At 39.4% G+C, this 23,516-nt stretch overlaps 1 long non-coding RNA gene across 1 annotated transcript; it reads left to right on the top strand.

Annotated features, from left to right (window-relative positions):
* The first annotated feature begins 490 nt into the window (after positions 1–490).
* LOC124290784 lies at positions 491–18,803 on the top strand. The gene is made up of 3 exons (XR_006902036.1): positions 491–598; positions 16,140–16,246; positions 18,350–18,803. It is a non-coding gene; the product is annotated as an uncharacterized LOC124290784 (long non-coding RNA).
* The last annotated feature ends 4,713 nt before the right edge of the window (positions 18,804–23,516 follow it).

A 23,516-nucleotide genomic window follows, 5' to 3' on the forward strand; every position in this document is an offset into this window, starting at 1 on the left:
GTTGATTGCAAAATGTTATAAACAAAAAATGAGCATGTATTTACAAAACCCAACAGCTCTCTCTATATATACACACAATTAGCCGTGAAGGCATCTGCAAATGAACCAGCCGTTACACTTGAGTGCACACCCACCCGCTCTGACTGGGTTCGGTATCCCGGCTGCTTCGTTTCTTGGGAAGTAAACCGAAGTACACAATTTTGCACTTTCGATTTGCGATTGTACGCTTATAATTTTGTTTATATATTTTTTCGTAACCAGCAATGTATATTATATGTCATGAATAAGTGATAATTGTGTTTTTATTATGTTTGATCTTTTGGTTGCATGTGACCTTTAACAAAGGAAACCAACCCGAACTGTAACATTCCAGCAGCAATTATGTTCTCCAATTAGCTAACGTTCCCCCCGCTTCGACTACCCAGCTTTGTCAAACTTGCATAATATCACCATCAAACTTGCGTAATATGACCAATGTGTCATGCGGGCTTCGACTTGTTTCAAATTCGGACAGGAGATCTCGGCTATAACTACAGGTGTTAGCTCGCCACTGAGTTATTCCTGCTATGCCTGAGATCCTCTCTGTTTGTATTTGAAGGTAAGTCACTTTTACTTGTTACTTTTTCATTTGGTTAAATTTGCTTAACGTCCTTCTAGCCGTGTTACCCTGCTTGCACAATGAAATCATTTTACTTAATCTAAAGTGCTGCTCGAATTTACCGTTCGCTATATGCTAATTCCATGTAGTGGTGTAGTTGTTAGAGCGTCCGCCCGGAGAGCAGAAGGTCGCGGGTTCGATCCCCGACCGCGTCATACCAAAAGACGTTAAAATATGGTACTTGTTCGTCCCTGCCTGACGCTCGGCATTAATGGGTACAACAAGGACTGGTCGGCTCGGAGTCAGTATAATGTGTCTGAGTGAGGTATTCATGCTTCACTGCGGCATGGTATCTCAGTGGGCTAGCACTATAAAACCAGCTTAAGTCTGGGCTAGTACAAGCAGCCGCACATACACATACACACGCATGCACGTCATCATATGAGCGAAATATTCTCAAGCACGACGTTAAACCTAGTTTCACCTCACCTCACCATGTAGTTTAAATCGATATTCAATAGGTTATGAATAATCGCGAATCCCAGATAAAAAATCGTTACTGTCCTAGACCACCATTAGTGTATCAGACGCCTAAACTATTTCAGCTAAAATATAACGTTCGCTTTAGTTACTGGAGTCGTGGAAGCCTATCGTCAATACATGCCCAACGCGTGTAACGTTTACAACATATTCCAAGAATCTGTATTTTATCCCTGCCGTGTCACTTGTCATAGTGTTTGTAATTTCAATGGGAATATTTTCTGCACGCATGTATCTATTGTCTGATTGCTGGTAGCTGAAAACCAGTCTGTGACCGTATATGTCGAGAATACAATACTCTTTCTATAACAAAATGCGCACAGATATGGCAATGTCTTTTAATTGTATTCTCATTTAATGCATCTGCATTAACTTGAAGCACCGGTCGATTTAGTGTTTTTTTTTGTTTTGTAGAGTCGTCACAAAGTGTCAGGCTTCTCAATAACTACGTAAGAAGTACAATGTTGCAAATTACCAACATTTCCCTTATAAACACCTTTTTCTCATATATATGATATTCACCTTGTAAAACTTGAAAACTTAAGATTAATGTTATAATGGTTAATTGTCATGATTTTTGTTAGTATCTTCAGGTTATCTTGGTTTACCTGAAAGTGATACGGTTTGTGGCTCGGTGCATACCCGCTTCGCCTAAATTCCCTGCTATATTTTTCCCACATCGCCCCATGAGCAGACATATCAGAACGCCTAATATCTATAATCACTGAACCGTGGAGTCTCACTGGAACAGGCTAAGTTCCCAAGTGGGGGTGTCCCTTCTCCCAGCACTCCATTATTTTTTTAGAACAACATAAATTAAGCTAAAGAAGTTAAGTAGCTTTATGTGACTTTGAGATGACTTTAGAGCAGGATATGTGGAAATACACTAAACGATACGTTACCCTCCTTCCGTGATGACGGAGGTACCTATCTTCAGCTGGCGTTGTGAAGCGTGGACGTCCACTTCTTGGTCCGTCTGCGGTGATCCCAGTCTGTCTAAGGTCCTGAATAAGTCTTATAACCGTGATTCGGTGGCATCTCTCCTTTCAGCTGTTAATCGTGGCATATTTCTCGTACTTGTGTATCAGATCATGTCTCCTTGGCTCTCTTTATGCCCTATATAATCATTCTACATGTGAAATGGATGTAAATACTGTTTGAATATTGCTGCGTTTTGGCGATTGATATTGGTATGTGTTAAATCAGAGACTCTATTATATGGTCTCTGGTTAAATGGAAATGGAAATATGTTACTTTGCAAGCCAAAATGTTTACAAAGATATTTGTAGATGTTTCTAAACAAATGGTGACTTTAAATGGTCTATCATTGTCCCAAAGCAGAACTTTATTTCAACCTTTCCTTTGGACATCAAAATCACTATTATTGGTTTATTTGGGCATGGACGAATATAGGACAATTTAACTCTTCTGAAAAAGATGCATTTCACCCAAATATGAATGCATTTGAGTTTTTTTCGTGATTTGCATAAAGCTGTGTGTAAACTATTAAATATATATAAAAAGGTCACTTGCATTTTGTCATTCTTTGAACACCCCTCTGATCACTACATGTGGACTCTCCCATTCCTACTTTGCCTACTCCTTAGTAATCATCCAGGCGTTACATACCCACATTGCCTAAAAGATTTTCAGTACCTAATCGGTTAAAATTAGGCGAAGTGGGAGGACACCTATGGCTCACAGTGCCGTCAGCTCATTGTTTACTTGACGGCGCACTCACCGTGACGCCCGGCTTGGGTATCTATACTTATATAGTTACCATCGTTACACGGCATCTCGCTGTTATATTTACTTTTCTGTACAAGCTAAGTAGCCCCATTTATCTGTCACATTTAAATTCTAAGCAGTGGGAAATGTAAGGTTAGAAATGAAAGTATATGAATGTCAGAATGAATTATTAGGTGAGAGTAAGAATAGGTGAAACATTAATTACCACGCTGTATTATCGCATGATAGTATCTGGCGTTATTGCGTTTACTAAAATGAAATATGGATTCATTGATCAAGAAGAGTATTGCAGAGTGATCATTACATATCATTGTTTTACAAAACTTATATTGTAATATAACATTGTCTTAACAATGAACTAAGAATTTGAATGTGACTATAGAATGCTAATTGAATGTATGTTGCTTTCACCTATTTTCTTTTATTCACGTTTTTTCTGAGATCTTCTCTGTATTTGAAGGCGTTGAGATTCCGGAGCTAATTCCCCGAAATAATTCTAGGTAGAAACAGTAACACAAAAATACTGTTTCAACAATAAGGCGTTGTGATGAAAGTCCCCAAATGGGTGCTCCATACATGAGAACCAGTTCGACCGTTGATACGTATAAATTGGTGAAAAGATCGTAAGCCATATCTCCACATTGATGGTATTTTGAGTACAGATAGAGCTGTATTAGCAATTTTAGATATTTCCAAAATACTGTGTTTCATATCTAAATGTTCCTCGAACCTCACCTCCGAGATACTTGTAGGATCCAGCAGAGCACAGTTCATCTGCGCCATAGTAAAAGTTAAAATCTTATAAAAAGACTCTTCTATGTCTAAAATGAGTTACCTTTTTTATCCTTATTTATAAGAAGCTTCATTTCGAACACCACTGACACAGTACATTTAACATCTGTTGCAGTGTAGCTCCTGTTGGAGCCATCAAAACGATATCATCGGCATATAGCAATATGGCAATACATATATTGTCTATCCACACACCATTATCACTCTCTTGAATCTCCTGCTAGGTCGTTGATTTACAGTGAGAATAATGTTGGCGACAATACACATCCCTGTTTAACTCCTCTTTTCACAGTGCAAAAATGTGTCATAAAAAACTTCACCCGCACAGTACAAGATTTATTTTCATATAGTGTTTTGATAGTATTGAATATTTTACCCTTCACGCCGAAGTTTCTTAGTTTAAACCACAGGCAGTCTCTATCAACGTTATCGAATGCTTTCCTTAGATCAATAAAACATGTTAACGTCTCTTGTTTGCCGTCATGCCTGCTCTTGATGATAGTGTAAAGACTATACATATGTTCAAAACTACTTCTCTCCTTTCGAAAACCATTTTGCTGTTTCGCTATATTATTTGCGGAATCAAGCCATGAGGTTATCCGTCTATTCAAGATATCACAGTATAGTTTGCACGGTACAGATATCAGGGATATTCCTCTGTACGCCATAGGATTTTTGGAATGCGTGTTAAGTTTAACAATTGGATTAAAAACAGATTCTTGCCATGCACTTGGGACGATATTTTTTCTCAAAGCACACAGTAAACAGTTTATGAAGAAAATTAATACAGTCACTATTTTTCAATATTTCCACAGGAATATTATCTAATCCAACCGCTTTCATATTTTTTGCCCTTTCGACAGCGTTTTGTACTTCGTCTGTTGTGATAGGACTGTTCAATACATGATTACAATCCCAATCAGAAAAAAAGTAGATCTCTCAGTTCTTCTTTCACATTACCATAATGGGTCTGGTCAAATACGTTATCCCGGTCATCGACCCCCGAGTATATGAATCTAAAACCAGCCTTCCATCACTCTAGCACAGCGGGTGTATCAGTTGCTATAGAACCGTTAGCTGTGGGTTCACCGCCATGGGTATTGGTGCTCGTCATGCTATTCCTAGTGTACCAATCACTTTCCAAAAATCAATCTCAGCCTCATTCAGTTTTTCCAACAAATTTTGTTATTTGTTTTCCTGATGTTTTCTTTTATATTTTCTGTTTAGCTTATCAAATGTTTCCCACTCAACACAATAAGCATGTGTTCGGCGTGCTTTCTCAACAGTGGGCCCGTTACATTTAAGCCATGCACGCTCATATTGTGTCACTTCATTCCACTGTAACTATAAATCATTATTCCAGTAAGGTTTCTTGAAACTCTCCTTTTTGTAAGTATTATCTCTCCTTTTGGGAGCTCCGAGAACATTGTGCAAACACTACATACTGAGATGGACAAAGTCATTATATCCACAGTATATTTCACATTTCGAACTTTGTTCATCTTCAAGTTTACTTATGGTATCCTTCAGTTGTTGCATCGTGCTATCATTCACAAGGAAGTTTGTAGGAAGTTTACTACGGTTATGTCTCTTTTTGCACTTCTTTACACCTGCGCATGTCTGTACGTCCCTGTCATCAGCATGGTCGTCACTTCCTGTAAATCCATATAAATCCAGACTATACACTAACATAGACTGACTGACTGAGTTTGGTTTTACGCCGCTTTTAGCAAAATTCCAGCAACATCACGGCGGGGGACACCAGAAATGGGCTTCACACATTGTACCCATGTGGGGATTCGAACCCGAGTCTTCGGCGTGACGAGCCAACGCTTTAACCATTAGGCTTCGCCACCGCCCCCACTAACATGGAATGGTCTGGTAAACTGTCTGGGGAACTTGCATCATACTCATTCAATAATGACGTCATCTTGAGTACTTCGAAGTCCTTGAAATAAGGTAATTGTTAGTGAGGTGCTAATACATAATCCACCACTGATCTCCCGTTAGCACTAATGCACGTAAAATCGTTTCTAACTGAGTTTCGACCGTTTAGCATGCAAAAGTTAGTATCAATTAGAAAGTCAATATGTTTCTCAACCAAGTAACGACTGCCGCGAGCTGTAGGGATGAATCTCTGATCTAGCTGTGCATTTGCCATTTCGAAATCATATTTGAATCCTTTGGCCATTCAATAGATATTTATACCAAAGATATGAACAGTGTTCAATATTGGCACTCTGCTAAGTGTTATTGTAAATTTTTCAATCCATTCGAAGTGACATGTGCGACGAGTTCACCGTATCCAAACATCTATAGTAGATTATCCGCAACGCTAATTAAGCCTAATCAGAACCTAACCTTCAAAGGAAACCGCAGGTCCTGAGACTAGTGGAAAATCGAAAGGTCGGCATCCTGAGACGACACCGGTAAGACAGCGTTTACGTATGTACAGATGAATGAATTCCGTGCCTTGTCCACTACCTGGAATGTCAACAACTCCCCGCGCAAGCAAAGCTACGTGTAATGTGGGCCAGCGGGGTTTTCTCGGGACGTGGACACCCTGTGTCGTGTAAAAACAATGTCCAGACAAAAGTGTCCACTTCGTGCGAATGTGTTACTGCGCTCATTAACGCCAGACAATAGACAACGCTTGTGATTGCAAGACTTCGGGTAATACTAAATTGTGAAATTCTAAGGAAACGAAGCAAATATTTTTTACAATTTTAATAAATAAGACAAGCACAATGGCGCTGGTGGCCTCGTATCTTTCTTGCAGGTTTGCGTATTTTATTATTACACATCGACAAACCTCAATTTCATTCGGAACAGCGGGGTGGTTGTGTGCACTGAGCGGCTCGGTGAGGATATCGTTGACGGTAGATACAAATCGTACAATTGATTTACAATTTGATGGTACATTGCCAAGAACATCAGTCATTTCGTATTCTCTTCAGGATTCTGTAAGTGTGCTCATTCACGCAGATGTATCTTCCACTTCAGGATGTGGGAAGGAATTTGTAATCCAACTGTATGTTGGCCATAGCGAAAGTGATGCACGATTTACCTCATTTCGCCAGAATTATAAGTACATGTACAATGTCTTTACACTAAGTAAATGTTTGAGTAAATTTACTCACCTATTGATGTATACTTATCGGAGTGAACATGAAATCCATCAGCGCTGAAAACAATTTCTGAGTGAACTCACTCACCTATCATAGTCATATGCTTACCAGAGTGAACATAGAGAAATGTACATAACACGAAGGGCGAGATGTTAAATAAGACGGTAGGCATGTCAATGACCCATACGACGGGATTGTTTGCTTTCTGGAGGTTTGGATTAGTTTTCTAAGCAAGTACCGATGGCTGGAGTCAACAGAAAAAAGCCCGGGCAATCTAGCACTCATTACAACTCATATTTTCATCCTCTAGATACACCTGCCCTGGTTCTGAAGTACAGATAACGTGCTGTTTGCACACCTTGGCTATATTTAGACCTTACGTGACTGCGATAGGCCTTGGTTCAATCGTTGCCATTTGCGCAGCTGCCCCTGACAGATTGGACGCGGTTACATGATGTGTGCCGTTCAGAACACCATGGCAAGCATGTCTTTGGAAGATCATATTCTCTCAATGTACAAAGTTATAGAAGATCAGACATTCACTGGAGTGTACAAGGGGCGTATTGAAAATGCTCGAACAGGATTCAGTCGACATGTTGTTGAGGTTGATCAAGGTAATATAACGGAATGCTTGAAACAGATAAAGCGGGACGCCATCTCACGGAAGGTGTGGAGCGGGGTAACAGATCCGGATATTGACGACACTAGGGATCTGTATACTGACCCATGGGAAACATGTATCTGGTGTCTTGTGGAAGATGAAGACGTAGACCTCACCCCATCCCCAGGTGAAAGATGTCAGGTAACTCTGGTTGATGTGGGTATATTCCCCTGTCCTGGATATGACAAGTGGGAGATTGGGGTAAACATCACGGTTGTAATCGAATGACGTTCATGGTAGGATTCTACACCCGTGACTCTTGTCAACACAGTGGCAGGATGGTAGGATTCTACACCTGTGACTCTTGTCAACACAGCGGCAGGATACATTTTCAGGAGCACCTGGTATTTTAATATTTGGTAGTGATTCCTGCTTCTGCTACATTCGGATTGGTTCAACACCTGTAACTTTTGTGACTCTTGTCAACAGTGCAGAAGAATACGTCACATTTGCTGTCGTACCTGGTATCATACTATACTCTTCAATAAAAGTAGGGGGACTTCATTTATATTTTACGACTGAAAACATTTGGGAGATATATCGGAGTCAATCAATGTTGATATGATAATAATCACCTTGCACTTCCTTATGACCTTAGTTGTTTGTACAGTAATCGCTCTTGAAAGATGAGATGGTGCATGACGTGAAATTTGCATGTGTACGATTTTCATTTTCAAAAAAAAACAGAAACAAAGTCTAACGACCGTGTGATGCAAGATGATTGTCCAAATTAACGGTCCACAGTGATTTATCGACCTTCTTGAAAACCGTCAAATCAATGCACGTGTATGGGGCTACTGTGTTGCATGTGCATCCCATGCGTTGTGTTTACGAGTGGTGATAAACAGAAATGGTAGTGCGTTCATAAGATGTCTGGCTTTGAAAAGTTGTTTACGCTTATAATATACTTCCTATCCAAATTGAAAGTTCAGGTTCCCTTACTTTTATATAAGAGTATATTTGGTGGTGATTCATAAAACATTCTTATGCATGTTTAGTATTACCAAGCTGAAGTGAGCTAACAAGCAACTAAACAACTGTCAGTTATCACTAATGATGATACAACAATCGATCTGCATGAAACATTCCGGATGACAAGAGACCCTTGCCAACAGTGCTGTTCTACTGGATGATTCCCATGTTTACGTGTGGCGGTGAAAAATGGATCGCGGGATGTTTGTGAACGACTTTGTTGTGACAATCGATATCATTGTAGCTGCGTTGTTGTGAAACAACATTGACATTTAATTGATTGAGACCAAGGCCACTTGTTTTTAGGGAAGAATTCGCCCAAAGCATGAGGAATGGAAACATGATTGAAACTTGATGTTTGTGTACCTTCCTATACATTCTTTGGACTTTATTTATTAAATCATTATCTTCGGCAAAACATACTATGTGTCAAAGTCTTAAAATAACTATAATTAATCCAAAATTTTGGTGATTATATTTCAATAATAAGTTGCGTATTTACATCAATATTTTATTTACCAATCAGCGAAACATTTATATATTTCTTAAAGGTCACATGCAACCAAAAAATAAAACATAATTAAAACACAATTATCACTTATTCATGACATATGATATACATTGCTGGTTACGAAAAAATATATAAACAAAATTATAAGCGTACAATCGCAAATCGAAAGTGCAAAATTGTGTACTTCGGTTTACTTCCCAAGAAACGAAGCAGCCGGGATACCGAACCCAGTCAGAGCGGATGGGTGTGCACTCAAGTGTAACGGCTGGCTCATTTGCAGATGCCTTCACTGCTAATTGTGTGTATATATATAGAGAGAGATGTTGGGTTTTGTAAATACATGCTCATTTTTTGTGTATAACATTTTGCAATCAACAGACATCATAACATGTCATGTGTTCAAGTATCACACCTGCCTGTTTGTGTAATTACATAATGTGACAGAGACCGAACTCGGGCCATAAATCAATGCATTTTGTTTATGGCGTTAAGTTCAAATTGCATGTGGTCAGTGATAGCAGCTGTGTATTGAATATTGTCATTAGCAGACAGGCAGGCAGACACATAGGTGTCAATAAAACAAGACATTGAGTTTTTTCTGTGACAACGACATATCTATATCACAGTTAGAAATTCTGTCAACGCTAAATAATGACATTGCTTTTAAGTATCGAACTGAGAAAGTGTCTCGGTAAGAAGAACGTGTGATGAAATAGACAAATGAAATTATATAAACAGTTAATTTACTGTCATAACATATAAAAAGCTCGCGCCTGTGAGATATCAACAAAACATTAGAAAAATAGCTCACACCAAAGCCTTCACCGAGTATTCACCCGACAACCCGCTTCCAAGCTGCGCGAACCTATTTACTTGCGCTCGTGCTATGAGCGCAGCCCAGCTGTTGAAACCCGTTTTCCCCAGAAAAGTCTGGGGCAAATTAGTGAAACGTTTGAACTCCGATTTCGCGCGTTTTTTTTTCATCGCGTTATTTTTCAACTTTATAAGTTGAATTTGCATTTTTTGACGATTTGTTTCGGTATGTCCACACCGAAAGGTATCAGAATCTGCAAAGTTGTGTTTTACGTTGCATGTGACCTTTAAGGTAAAGTTAACGACTTGCCATCCACGTAGCTGACCGTGACATATCAGTAACTCTGAATCATGCAACTCGGTCAAGCTGCCTCTGCTAGGGTTATGCCCCAGCCCGTAATGTGCATGGTCGGGCGCTTCGTCATTGTAAGTAGATAAGGCCAGATACGTAGTGATATATATGATTTTAAATGGTCAGTGCATACCGTGACACAGGAATAATTGCAAATGATACCCCAGACGATGGACACGTCATTGTAAGTAGCTTATGTCAGTTGCGTAGTGATATAAATGATCACATACTCAACGTACAATATTTGAAGGACCACCACAATATTCAATATTTAAGTATCATATGGATCATAATATGAACTATAGCTACTAAATACTTTATATTGAAAATTGCGATGGGCCTAACGTTTGTGTTGAGTATTTACCTCTCATCACTTGGTTGTAGTCACTTTAAGCTTGATAACCGTGTTAGATTCTCCACAGAAGTGTCACTCTAAACAAGACGTCGTTATCCATAAGTCGCAATCTTTCTTATTTATTGTTGTGGTCGAGCCTTTTGTTGTAACTGAGATGGGCAAGTCACTCATATCCCCTTATCTAAATACTTATGTTTTAATTTGTACAGCCTAGCACGATCGTTGATGTCACGAACCTCTTAGGGATTTATCAGCCAGGGCAAAGCGTGAATAGGTTAGCTCTAAATTACTGCGTTTCCATGTGAAACGTGATTCTGTTATGAATACCAATATGCTGACATGATAAATAAACACGCTGCAGTCATGTGACAAAGTGAGTAAACATTGACCACGTTCATAATTAAATCATACTCACATTTGTTTTGAAAATGAACTAGCAGGTAAAACTGTTTAATTAAAGACATTACAAAGTTGGGTTTATGTTCATAGGTGCATGTGTCATCTCGTCATGGTACAAACATATTAAACGTTCACGTTATGCACAAGTCAATATGATTAAAATAACCATGTACAATATTCACTCAGTACCAACATGTCTGTTCGAACAGTCTGCTTAGATTATTCGATAAATGTCCACGAAATTAAGCTGGGTTAGAACTGATCTTCAGCAACTCATGCTTGTCAGAAGAGGCGACAACCGGGATCGGATGGTCAGGCTCGCTGACTTGGTTGACACATGGTATCGTATCTTAAGATCGATGCTCATGCTGTTGATTACTTGATTGTCTTTTTCAGATGTCCTTGGTGAATAGAGAATCAGATAAAGTAAAATGCGCTTTAGCTAATTGCCATTGATAACGAAACCATAGACAAAGTTGAGGAATATAAGTATCTTGGCACATTGATAGATTCTAAGCTCACCTACGGTTCAAAAGAGGACCGATGAATTGCAGTCTAATTAACTCGAAAACTAATAAACATAAAATATTCAATGAAAGGCTGATAATAATCAAAACATCAGACCAACTCTGTGATGTTTTTTTCAGAATATATGTCCTAAAAATAAAAAAGGTTGTTTAACAAACTATCATTAAAAATTTGACACAGTTCACCGTTTGTTACGAGGGTGGAGTGCAGAGAAAGGGACAGCCAAGTGTTCGAGCAGCACGGGCAGCAGGGCCGACAAAGTTATTGATTCATTAACTTGTGCTGTGCCTCCTCCATCCTTTCTCGCACACCTGGCTCTCTCTTTCTTTGCACTCCTTCCTCGTAACAAATAGTGAACTGTGTCAATATTTTAATGATACTTTCTTAAACAATCGAGTGGCGGTTACTACCCTTTTTTGCATCCGTCACCAACTCGTGTTATTCCGGGACAAGCCGAATAGCGACTCGTGCCCCTCTGGAAGGATTTCATTTTGGCGTATGAACATCAGAACTGCTTTAAACAAGAACGTTAATTCTATTCCTGTTCGATTCCAATGGTACTTAATATCGCCGAAGCACTTGTATATCGATGACCAAGATATTTTATGGATTCAAGCTTCTTTATACAACAACTTCTAAATGCCGCTAAATGACATCACTGTTATATCTTATTGCATTTTCAATCCATATACTTATTTCGTTTAATAAAGTAAAAATCTCTGATACAACTAAAAGAAGGAGGGAAAATATTTGTTAAACACATTCTAATGTCTTTCGATGCTTGTTATGTGCGAAAATACGACAAACCATTCAGAACGTGTGTAATGATTGCGGTGCTTTGATACAAAATAATCCCGCGTACTAAAATCGTTTATGGCATTATGTGATTGTTTAGAAAATCATGAAAATGATATATCGTCATTTTGAAAGTATAAAATAACATAGCTTACAGAAATGAGTTGCCTGGTGTGAAGTGTTAGCAAGGATAATGCCTGGGACGGTGAGAGATTCAAATACAGGCATTTGCGTTTGTTTGCATAACGGCTCTCATGGGTCCAGTTCGGTGTATTTCTGACGATCTTGCGAGCTTGTTTTGGAGATTGTATGTGCGCTTTCCACCAATTTTAGGAAATATAGGTATGAATCGCACGAGTTTCAAAACAAGCATATTATAGCTACACGTAACTAATCAACTTTAATCTTTAAAATTGGGTATATATTTCATATCTCTGGGGATATTTTATTCATTTTGAAATTCCACCAGGGGTTTGGCAGCAAGCCTAAGGTTAGATAAATGTGCAGTTTGAGAAATATTTTGCAATGATTTTTGAGTATCTGCTTTGGTATTTAATGTAGCTGAAAAAATTGGTTATTGTATTTGCATGTTCAATAAAACAAATCCCATTTGTGATTCTTAAACCTTATTTAGAAATATACATTTGGAAAAATAAGGTGAATAGCTGGTAATGATTACGTTTGAATGTTTGTTTAACACATATCTTCTCCCTTCGTTTAGTTGCAGACGTTTCAGATGTTTAATTCTTTTAAATAGATAAACAGAAGCGAAAACAAAAGAACAATACAATATACGAGTACCATTGGAATCGGACAGGAATTGAGTTATCGTTCTTCTATAAAGTAGTTCTGATGTTCATGCGCCAATATGAGGGGCACGAGTAGTTATTCGGCTTGTCCCGGAATAACACGAGTTGGTCACGGATGTGTTATTCTGGGGCAAGCCGAATAGTGATCTTCTGTCGGGTTACGGAAAGGGACGAGTAGTGACGAATGGCCTGTTGTACTCTACACACGTGACAGTACGTCCCTTGGCTACATCATATTACAGGGCACAACCACGTGCAGGTTACAACCAGAAAGTGCCCTGTTGACCAGGAAGTTCATCAAACCACAACACCGACTATAGCTGCACCTGTGTCAGAGGAGGAGAGGTGAGGTGAAATTGGGTTTTACGTCGTGCTTGAGAATATTTCGCTCATATGACGACGTGCATGCGTGTGTTTGTGTATGTGCGGCTGCTTGTACTAGCCCAGACTTAAGCTGGTTTTATAGTGGTAGCCAATACCATGCCGCAGTGAAGCATGACTTAGACACATTATACTGACTCCGAGCCAACCAGTCCTTGTTGTACCCATTAATGCCGAGCGCCAGGCAGGAGGAACAAGTACCATATTTTAACGTCTTTTGGTTTGACGCGGTCGGGGATCGAACCCGCGACCTTCCGCTCTCCGGGCGGACGCTCTAACCACTACACCACGGAGGCGGTCGTGTGGAAGGCGTATATTTGACAGAGAGGCTTCTAACATATCTTATCATTAACGACGAAACGGGAACAGATTCAGCACAATGGCATCATTGGACAAAATGTTTTCGTTTGATTAATAAAATCCTGAAGGATAAGACATACTACTGGAATAAAGAAACTGTGCATTATTTCATGTCATGCCTTACTTAATGCAAAACCATAACATGATTTGTGGTGTTTTCTTTAAAATCTGTTTAACTGTTGACAGGATAATATCGAAATATGTATGATTTGACACTAGGCATTGTGACACGCCCTTGAAGAGATGTGGTGCCAAAAGTCAGTTCACAAATTCAGCATCGTGGATGTCCACCACTGGTGTTGATGCAAGCTTGAACATGACGTCGCATAGACTACACTAAGAAAGTTTGGGGAACGTCTGAACCAACGCTTGTCAATGGCTGATTCAGGGCTTGACGTAAACGTCACTCCACCATTATCCCCAGCGTGCTCGATAGGGGACAGGTCCAGAGAAACAGCTGGCCAGGGGAGTACCCGAATGTTGTGTTGTCTCAAAATCCATGCTTGGCGTAAGATGCGACTAACGGGACCGAGTGGTTAGTGGTCTGACTTGGTTGACACATGTCAACGCTTACTAAAGAGTTAAACAACAAACAAACAAATCGTATTACTTTTGATAATTGATGATCCTATATGTTTTAAGAGGATGTGAAAACATCAAGTGGGAGTTGTAGTTTCTTTTGCTCCACAGTTTGTAAATTATCGTTTAATGCAAACCCACTTAAATATGTATGAATACAGAGACACTTCAAGGGATTAGGAAAGGATCCTTGTCCTTTCACTTTGAATATCGTGACTAAAATGATATATTTAAATAATTTATAATGTGATATCCAGAAGTGAGTGAACATGCTTTTGCGTTGCTCTTAGCAATATTCCACCCATATCACGTCGGGAGACACAAGAAATAGGCTTCACACACTGTACCTATGTGGGGAATCACATCTGGGTCTTCAGCGTGACGAGCGGAAGCTTAATATTAGGCTACCCCACCCTGGGTCTATATTGTGACATATAGAACAATACCAGGGGAGAATAACTTAAACTGTGTCAACTTACAATGAGTATAACGCATGTTCCATTATTTTACCAATGTTTGATATAGAGTACTAAAATCACTATACACTAGACGCCAAAAGAAACGTTACCCTCCTACCTTTATGAATTACTGAAAAACTATCAAACATATTTTAGAAGGTTTTAGTTTACAAGAAAGCTTAATAACACAGCTTTATGCAAATCACGAAACAAAATTCTCAAATGCATTCATATTTGGGTGAAATGCATCTTTCTGAGAAGAGTTAAATTGTCCTATATTCGTCCATGCCGAAATAAACCTATAATAGCGATTTTGATGTCCAAAAGAAAGATTGAAATACAATTCTGCTTTGAGACAAAGATAAACCATTTAAAGTCAGCATATTTCAACTAAATTAAAACAAGAAACAACTTTTGTAGAGTTTGTGAAATTGTAAAATAATCATTGCTATGATTTCAGTCTTTTAAAACGTTTTCTGCTGATTTGCATATTAGTGAAAACAAGTAAAACGTGTCTTTGATATTGTGAAAAAATGTTTAGGGACATCTACAAATATCTTTGTTAACATTTTTACTTGCAAAGTAACATTTTTCCAATTCCATTTTATACATAGCAATATCAATCGCCAAACGCAACAATATTCAAACAGTATTTACATCCATTTCACATGTAGAATGATTCTACAGGGTATAAAGAGAGCTTATAAGACATGATCTGATACACAAGTACGAGAAACATGCCACGATTAACAGCTGAACGGAGAGAAAGAAAGAGCAATTGGGATTGTGCAGATGGGGTCGATATACAATACTGTTGCCAACGCCCACGGATGCCCCCGTATCACGGTTATAAGACTTATTCAGGGCTTCAGACAGACTGGGGTCACCGTAGACAGACCAAGAAGTGGTCCACGCATCACAATGCCAGCTGAAGATAGGTACCTCCGTCATTAAGGAAGGAGGGTAAACTTTCTTTGGCGTTTAGTGTATTTAGTGTACAATTATTGTGATCATCTTTGAATAACCAGTTGCGTATTTACATCAATATTTTATTAAACCATCAGCGAAATATAACATAAAGTAAACGACTGTCCACGTAGCTGACCGTCACACGTCAGTAACTCTGAATTATGCAACTCAGTCAAGCTGCCTCTGCTAGGGTTGTGCCCCAGGCCGATACAGGCTGTACGTGGTCGGGCGCTTCGTCATTGTAAGTAGATAAGGCCAGATACGTAGTGATATACATGATTTTAAGTGGTCAGTGCATACCGTGACACAGGAATAATTGCAAATGATACATTAGATGATGGACACGTTTCGATTACAGCTACAATATTAGGTAACTTTAATATTCCACAGAAGGCCTGAGTCCCTGTATATACCGAGACCAGTAGCATATCTAGATACTTCACTCTGCTACGAATAAAGACTCCAAGGGACTCAGCAGCCTTCTCTCTGTTTTTAAGGTAAGATTGTATTATTTTAATGTATTACTTAAAGTCTTGAAGTATATCGTGCCATATGCGCTCCACCTGTGTGTACTACTTTTTCCTAGCCTTAACCATATGGTGTAAATCCAGCTAGAGACCATGCTGGACGCAAATGTACTGTAAGTCCCCATGGTGCCTATAGTTTGGCATGAAATGCATGTGGACCCGGTTTTTTGTAAATATCTCTTCATACTATGACCCAATTGATCTCAAACTGTGCAAGTGGATGTTTTGTCAGACAACCTAATCACATTGTAAATCACCGATTTTATGCATTTGTATTAAAGAATCTGTCTATGTAACTGTCAACAAAATCAACAGCAGAACGCAGAATGCTTGCAGAGGGAGGGGAGCTAATGACCTGTAACAGCGGCAGTGTTGGGTCTGCCTGCCTGTCTGTATATTATTTGTCATGAATAAGTGATAATTGTGTTTTAATTATGTTTGATATTTTGGTTGCATGTGACCTTTAACACACACACACACACACACGCACGCACGCACGCACACACACACACGCGCGCGCGCAAAAACACACACACTCACATAAACACACGCACGCTCAATATCTTGTCGTCATTGTGACGTAGTCAAGCTCAACCTCCATCAGAACAAACAAGCTACTTCGGTTTGTTGTTTAACGCCTCACTGAACAGTATTCCAGCTACATGGCAGCGCTTTGTAACTTAGCGAGTCTGGACCAGACAATCCAGTGATCGATAATCGCCTCTAAGAACAAGTATGGGCTACTGAAGACACATGTATCCCGGATCTCCGCGGGTGCCTATCGTAATAAAGGAGTTATTATAAAGGAGTCAATATATATTTTTACTTTTATCAACGAGTGTTGATATATTTGATATCAGAAGACACGAGGGTGAGATTCTATTTATCATCCAAAATCACTCTTCATTAGTTTTCAATGAAAAAATGTACATCTCTGAACACAGTACTGCCATTAGATTTGCAGTGCAGTGATGTCATAGCATTGTGACGTCATCAAGTTCATGACGTCATAGCATTGTCAGGGCATTGTGCAAAATCTACTGTCAAAACGATATCTCCTAGGAAATATTGTCTGATCTCACACAAGCGATATCTCCTGTGGAGCACAGTTTTGGATGATAAACTGTTATCCTTCTTTTCATTTCCAATTTGATAACAAATGTCAATAGTTTTCTTGTTTGTTCATTTGTTTATTTGTGACACTCAGCAATAGTCCAGCTATAAGACAGCGGTCTGGATATTATCGAAATTGGTCTTGACGTTTGTTTGATAGAAGGAAGGGAAATGGAAGAGCTATTTACTTAGTCAGATGCCTAAATGAAAGTTCTGTCTTGGCAGAGAGTTAGATTTCTCGGGAGTGGGAAAATATAGCACGGTTTCATGACTTGATAAAGTAATTATGTTATCGGTGCCACATGACTCGAAATGTTTTTTAAATTTAACCTAAAGGGACTGACATGGGAAATCCCAATCTAAAATATCTGTTTATGATAATACAAAATGATTGTTAAAATAGACCATCAGAGATGGGTTCAAATGAGCCTACTGGATGAGTGAGTGAGTATGACTTTACGCCGCTTTTGGCAATATTCCATCAATATTACGACTGGGACAAAGAAACTGACATGTTTTATTAATACCTTTTTTGTGGAAACGATGATAATGAAAGGGAAACTAAAGTCCTTTTCATACATCATCATCATTATCATAGGTTTATGCATTGCTATCAAAGGGACAAGACGTTAGTGTTAAGGTGGGGGCGGTGGGGTAGTCGTCACCATAGTGAACACCCGGGTTCGTTTCCCCACATGGGTAGAATGTGTGAAGCCCATTTCTGATGTCTCCTGTCGTCATATTGCTGAAATATTGCTAAAAGCGACGTAAACCCTAGCTTACTCACTCACTTGTCCATGAAATAATTGTGATGTATCTATATATGCCCATGGCACATAGGGCCTGGTATAGAAGTAAAGATAACGTATTTGTGGGTTGGGGCAGTCGGCTATATCCCGATTGTATTTAGACCTTAGTAAATTACGATATAACATGGTTCAATCCTTTTCATTTGCGCAGTTCCTGGCAGATTGGGCTTGGTTGTATGCTGTGGGCCGTTCAGAACACCATGGCAAGCCTCTCATTAGAAGAACATATTCTCGCCATGTACAAAGTGATAGTAAATCAAACATTCACTGGAGTGTACAAGGGGCATATTGAAAATGCTCTAACAGGATTCAGTCGACATGTTGTTGAGGTTGATCAAGGTAATATAACGGAATGCTTGAAACAGATAAAGCGGGACGCCATCTTACGGGAGGTCTGGAGCGGGATAACGGATCCAGATATTGACGATACTTGGGGTTGGTATACTGACCCATGGAAAACATGTATCTGGTGCCTTGTGCAAGATGATCACCTCATCCCCTCCCCACGTAAAAGATGCCAGGTAACTCTGGTTAATGTTGATGTATTCCCCTGTCCTGCATATTCCAAGTGGGAAATGGGGGTGAACATAACGGCCATAATCGAATGACGTTGATGGTAGGATTCTACACCTGGCGTATTCTGTGACACAGCAGCAGGATTCGTCACATTTCCAGGAGCTCCTGGAATCATACTATTTGGTAGTGATTCCTGCTTATGCTACAATCGGCTTGGTTCTACAGCTGTGACTTCTGTGACTCTTGCCAACACTGTAGAGGAAAAAGCCACATTTGTAGGAGCACCTGGCCCCGATTTCTCGGGTTTTCACTCAAATTTAAGAAAACGCAGGAAAATGCATTTCCCAGAATGAACTGAAATCGATATCAAACTCAAACATAGTACACAATTTGAGTTTGATGGAAAGATTACTTATGTTGTTTGGGGTTTTTTTATTTTAAAAATGCAGTTACAAATTGACAAACGCTTCAGTTTGTTTCGAGAAATCGGGGCCTGGTATCATAATATTTGGTAGTGATTCATAAATATATGCTTATGCTGTGGTCGGATCGTATATACAGCATACTCTGCGTTTAGTAATACCAAGCTGTAGTAAACTAACAAACATCTAAACAACTGTCAGTTATCACTTCTGTGGCATCACTTCTGTGGGATACAGCCATCAATCAACACATCCAGAATGACAAGAGTCTCTTACCATCACCACTGTTCTACTGGATGATTCTAATGTGCACGTGTGGCTGTGAAAACTGGATCGTGGGACTTTGTGAATCGATAACATCATAACTGCGCTGTTGTGAAACAACATTGACATGTACTTGAAATGGTCTCAAAAACTCAACCTGATCTCGGAGATGGTACGGTGTTCTCCATGTTTTTCATGCAACTCATGCTGCTCCTGCTGTTCACAAGGACCAGCCCTATAGAATGCACCCCCAAACCTGGTTGAAACATTCACATTACAACGTCAGCAGGGTGTCCCTTCTCACGACAGCTAAGAGGAACCAGGCGCTAGGAAGACTTGAAGCTGGCCACACTGCACAAGCCGTTGCCAATCACTTCCGGGTCAACGTTCGGACCATCTACAGACTGCAGCAACGTTTCCGGGCCACCAACACCTCAAATGATCGGCCCCGTACTGGCAGTGCAAAGGTGACCACAAGACGACAAGACCGCAATGTTGTGCGACAGCATGAACAGAATCCCTTCATGCAGGCATCCAAAACAGCATGCCAGACAGTGGAAACACACGGAAGACCATCAGTACTGATACAGTACGCCGACGTCTTAACATCGGGAACTTCCATTGCCGTAGACCTTACCGTGGACCTATCCTCACCCCTCGTCATCGGTGTGAACGTCTACAGTTTGGCCTACAAACCACCCAAACTGGCGATACAGGCAATGGAGAACTGTTCTGTTCACAGATGAGAGTCGGTATTGCGTATCAACTGCAGATGGCAGAACAAGAATATGGCGACGACGTGGCCAGCGCTACTCAGACCAATGTGTTATGGAAAGAGACTCATGGGGAGGTGCAAGCATCATGGTATGGGGTGGAATAGGCCTGAACCAGAGAGTGGGTCCTGTGGTGTTTTTGATCCTCTTATTATGTCAATTTTTGTAATGATTTGAATTCAGTCCTTAACTAATTTTGAATTCGTACTGAGGGTTTTTTTGCTGCTGAGTATATTATATATATTATATCATAATGTATGAAAAAAACACTGTGGACGAAGGACAGTAAAATAACTAGATAAATTCTCAGGACTTTATTTATTGAAACAATATCTTCGTTAAAACATACTACGTATATATATATACCTCTCACCACTTGGTTGTAGTCACGTTTAGCTTCATAACTGTGTAGGAATCTACACCCTAACGTCGCTCTAAACAAGATTCATTGAGTATGGTTTTACGCCGCTTTTAGCAATATTCCAGCAATGTCACGGCGAGGGACACCAGAAATGGGCTTCACACATTGTACCCATGTTGGGAATCGAACCCGGACCTTCAGCGGGACAATCGAATGATTTAACCACTAGGCTACCCACCCTCCCTCTGAAAAAGGAAGTAGTCGTAATCTTTCTTAATTTTTGTGCCGAATGTTCTGTTGTAACTGAGACGGGAAAGTCACCCATACAGCCTTATGTCACCATAGATGTTTCATTTGCACAAAGCATCACGATCGCTGATGTCACGAAACACTTCTCAACCAGGGCAAAGGGTGGAAGGGCGAGCTCTAAGTTACCACGTTAGTATCAAGTCAAACGTGATTCCGCTCTGAATACCGATATACAAAACTGATGTATAAACATAGACCCCGTTTATAATTAAATCATACTCATATTTGTAAAGCTGTTCAGGTAAAGCTGTTTAGTTAAAGACGTTACACAGTTGGGTTTATATTCATATGTGCAGGTGCACAGCATTCATGTCCTATTTCCTGAATTTCTACTTCTTACTTCTGGTCGCCGACTGCGCACGCAGATATTCAGACTAAACAGGGCTCGAAATTCTTTCATCCCAGCAAGCATCAGTGTTTTAAATGAATTATTTTAATGTTTGTAAATAATTTTAAATGACTTTATCAATTGTTTCAAACTGTAATCTTAATATACATTTAGTGCTAATTATAATGTCGCCACTATAACAGTAAACCTTGAATATATTATTATTTATTTATCATGTATATTTACCTGATATATTGGGCGTTGTTGCCAGCTATTTTAGTAATATTTGACATAATATATGTATGGGTGTTTGGGTGGTCGCATGTTTTTGTTGTATTGGTTTCAGTGTAAACACGCAACCGTATACGGTAAATTTCCCTCGGGATAATAAATTATCTTCTCTTATATTTGATCAGAATTTGCAGGATTCATGTACAGGTGAATCAAGTAATTCACTGGAGACATAAAGATAAAACGCTTCCCTAGAAATGATTCTTCCTTAGAACACAGGCTTCCTTAGAAATGCTATAAAATGCAAGTATTTTCTTACTGGACTTGACATTCATTCTTGTTATGATCCTGGAGTCTGTATTTCGTGAACATCTCTTGAGTAGACGACAATCCGATTCTAAGTGAATCTTGTTGACTAAAGAAGAGTACTTTAATTTGATTGGAGAAGTCAAGGTTGCACTAAGAGCTGAGAAGAAGGCATTCCGGCAGTATTACGTTCTTGGGAGGTATGAGATCGTATGTGGTGACGTTGAGAAGTTAATCAGAAAGAGAAGGCCAGCATCAGAATCTGCAGTTAGCTACTTCACTCATTCCGATGAGATGTTTGATATCATGAAACATGCCCACATTTCTGCTGGTCATGGAGGCAGAGACAAAATGGTAAAAGCATTAGTGAAATATGCAAATGTCACACGCGATGCTATTGAGTTATTCAAATCCCTTTGCATAGAATTTCAAAAGAAGAGGAAACGTGTTACAACAAAAGGTGTTGTTTGTGAAACCTATCGTCTACCGTGGACAGGTAGATCTTGTGGACATGCAGTCAATGGCCAGTGGATCACATAAGTGGATCATGGTTTACCAAGGTCACTTTACTAAATTCTGTGTCCTTCGTCCACTCACGGATATCGTGGATATCTTCTTGCTACTTGGTGCACCTGTCAAAAATTCCTGATGTCTTTTATGTCTGTGATTTACTTCAATGTTTGTTACTGTTCTAAACGTGGAAAGCAGTGTGCCACACGTGTGTTACAAGTTTATTGTGTATTGGTTTATTGTGTAACAGCAGATGCTACTATTTCATGTCTGTAATTTACTTCAATATTGATTTGTATTTTTGTGTTACGTAGCTGATACTATTTCTTTTACATCAGAACATCATGTGTTTTTTAATACTGTTTGAAATAAAGTCATTTGTGCTTCAATTAATGAATTTGTTAGATATTCACCACTTATTCATTCAAACAGAACGAAATCCATGCTGATCTTGTCTGCTCAATAATCCCTGTTCAACAATCAGTCAATCTGTACAATAATTGAGTTAATTAATCAGGCAATGTACACAATGCCTGGAAATTTTAGACAATATACACAATGATTGCATAGTGCCATTTAGAAAGTGGTCAAATGTAACATGTGTTATATTTGGGATTACACTTTCTTAGTAAAGTACAAATTCTAGTACATTTTGAGTTGAGACCCACCGGGATTCGAACTCACACCCTCAGAGTCAGGCACCTAATCGCCAGCACACAAAGTCAGAACCTCTTACTTCTCTGTGTCATATTGTTTCGTCAAACGTTATCATAGTATTGCGCGGAAATCTAAAATAGAAAATTGATGTTATGTCATAAATGGTGTCTTTTAAATATATTTCAGCAGAGGTTATCAGTATTTAGATGTGTGCTGTATTGCATGCAATTCTTAGCATTCTGCCAATGAGCTACTTAATGAGCGGTTGAGTAGCCTTGTGGTTAAAGCGTTTGCACGTCACACCGATTACCCGTGTTCGATTCCCACGTGGGTACAATGTGTGAAGCCCATTGTGATATTGTTGGAGTATTGCTCAAACCGACGTAAAACCATACTCACTCACTATACACTACTTTAGATACTAACATTGCCACACAACTCCACAATCTCACAAGGAAACTCTGTGTGTCGAGACAAATCAACAATTTGACGAAAAGATTTGAATGAAAATGCCCAGACGTTTACCCTTTCGGTGAATTCAGGATAAATGTGACACATTATATGTTGGCTGTTTCTTACAAAGAGAGTGGATTTCATTCAAAGCTGTAACCTGAAACGTATTCCGTACAAAGGTAGTCAGT

Source organism: Haliotis rubra, unplaced genomic scaffold (assembly GCF_003918875.1).
Source record: "Haliotis rubra isolate DU_JTF1 unplaced genomic scaffold, ASM391887v1 Scf474, whole genome shotgun sequence".
Classification (NCBI taxonomy): Eukaryota; Metazoa; Mollusca; class Gastropoda; order Lepetellida; family Haliotidae; genus Haliotis; species Haliotis rubra.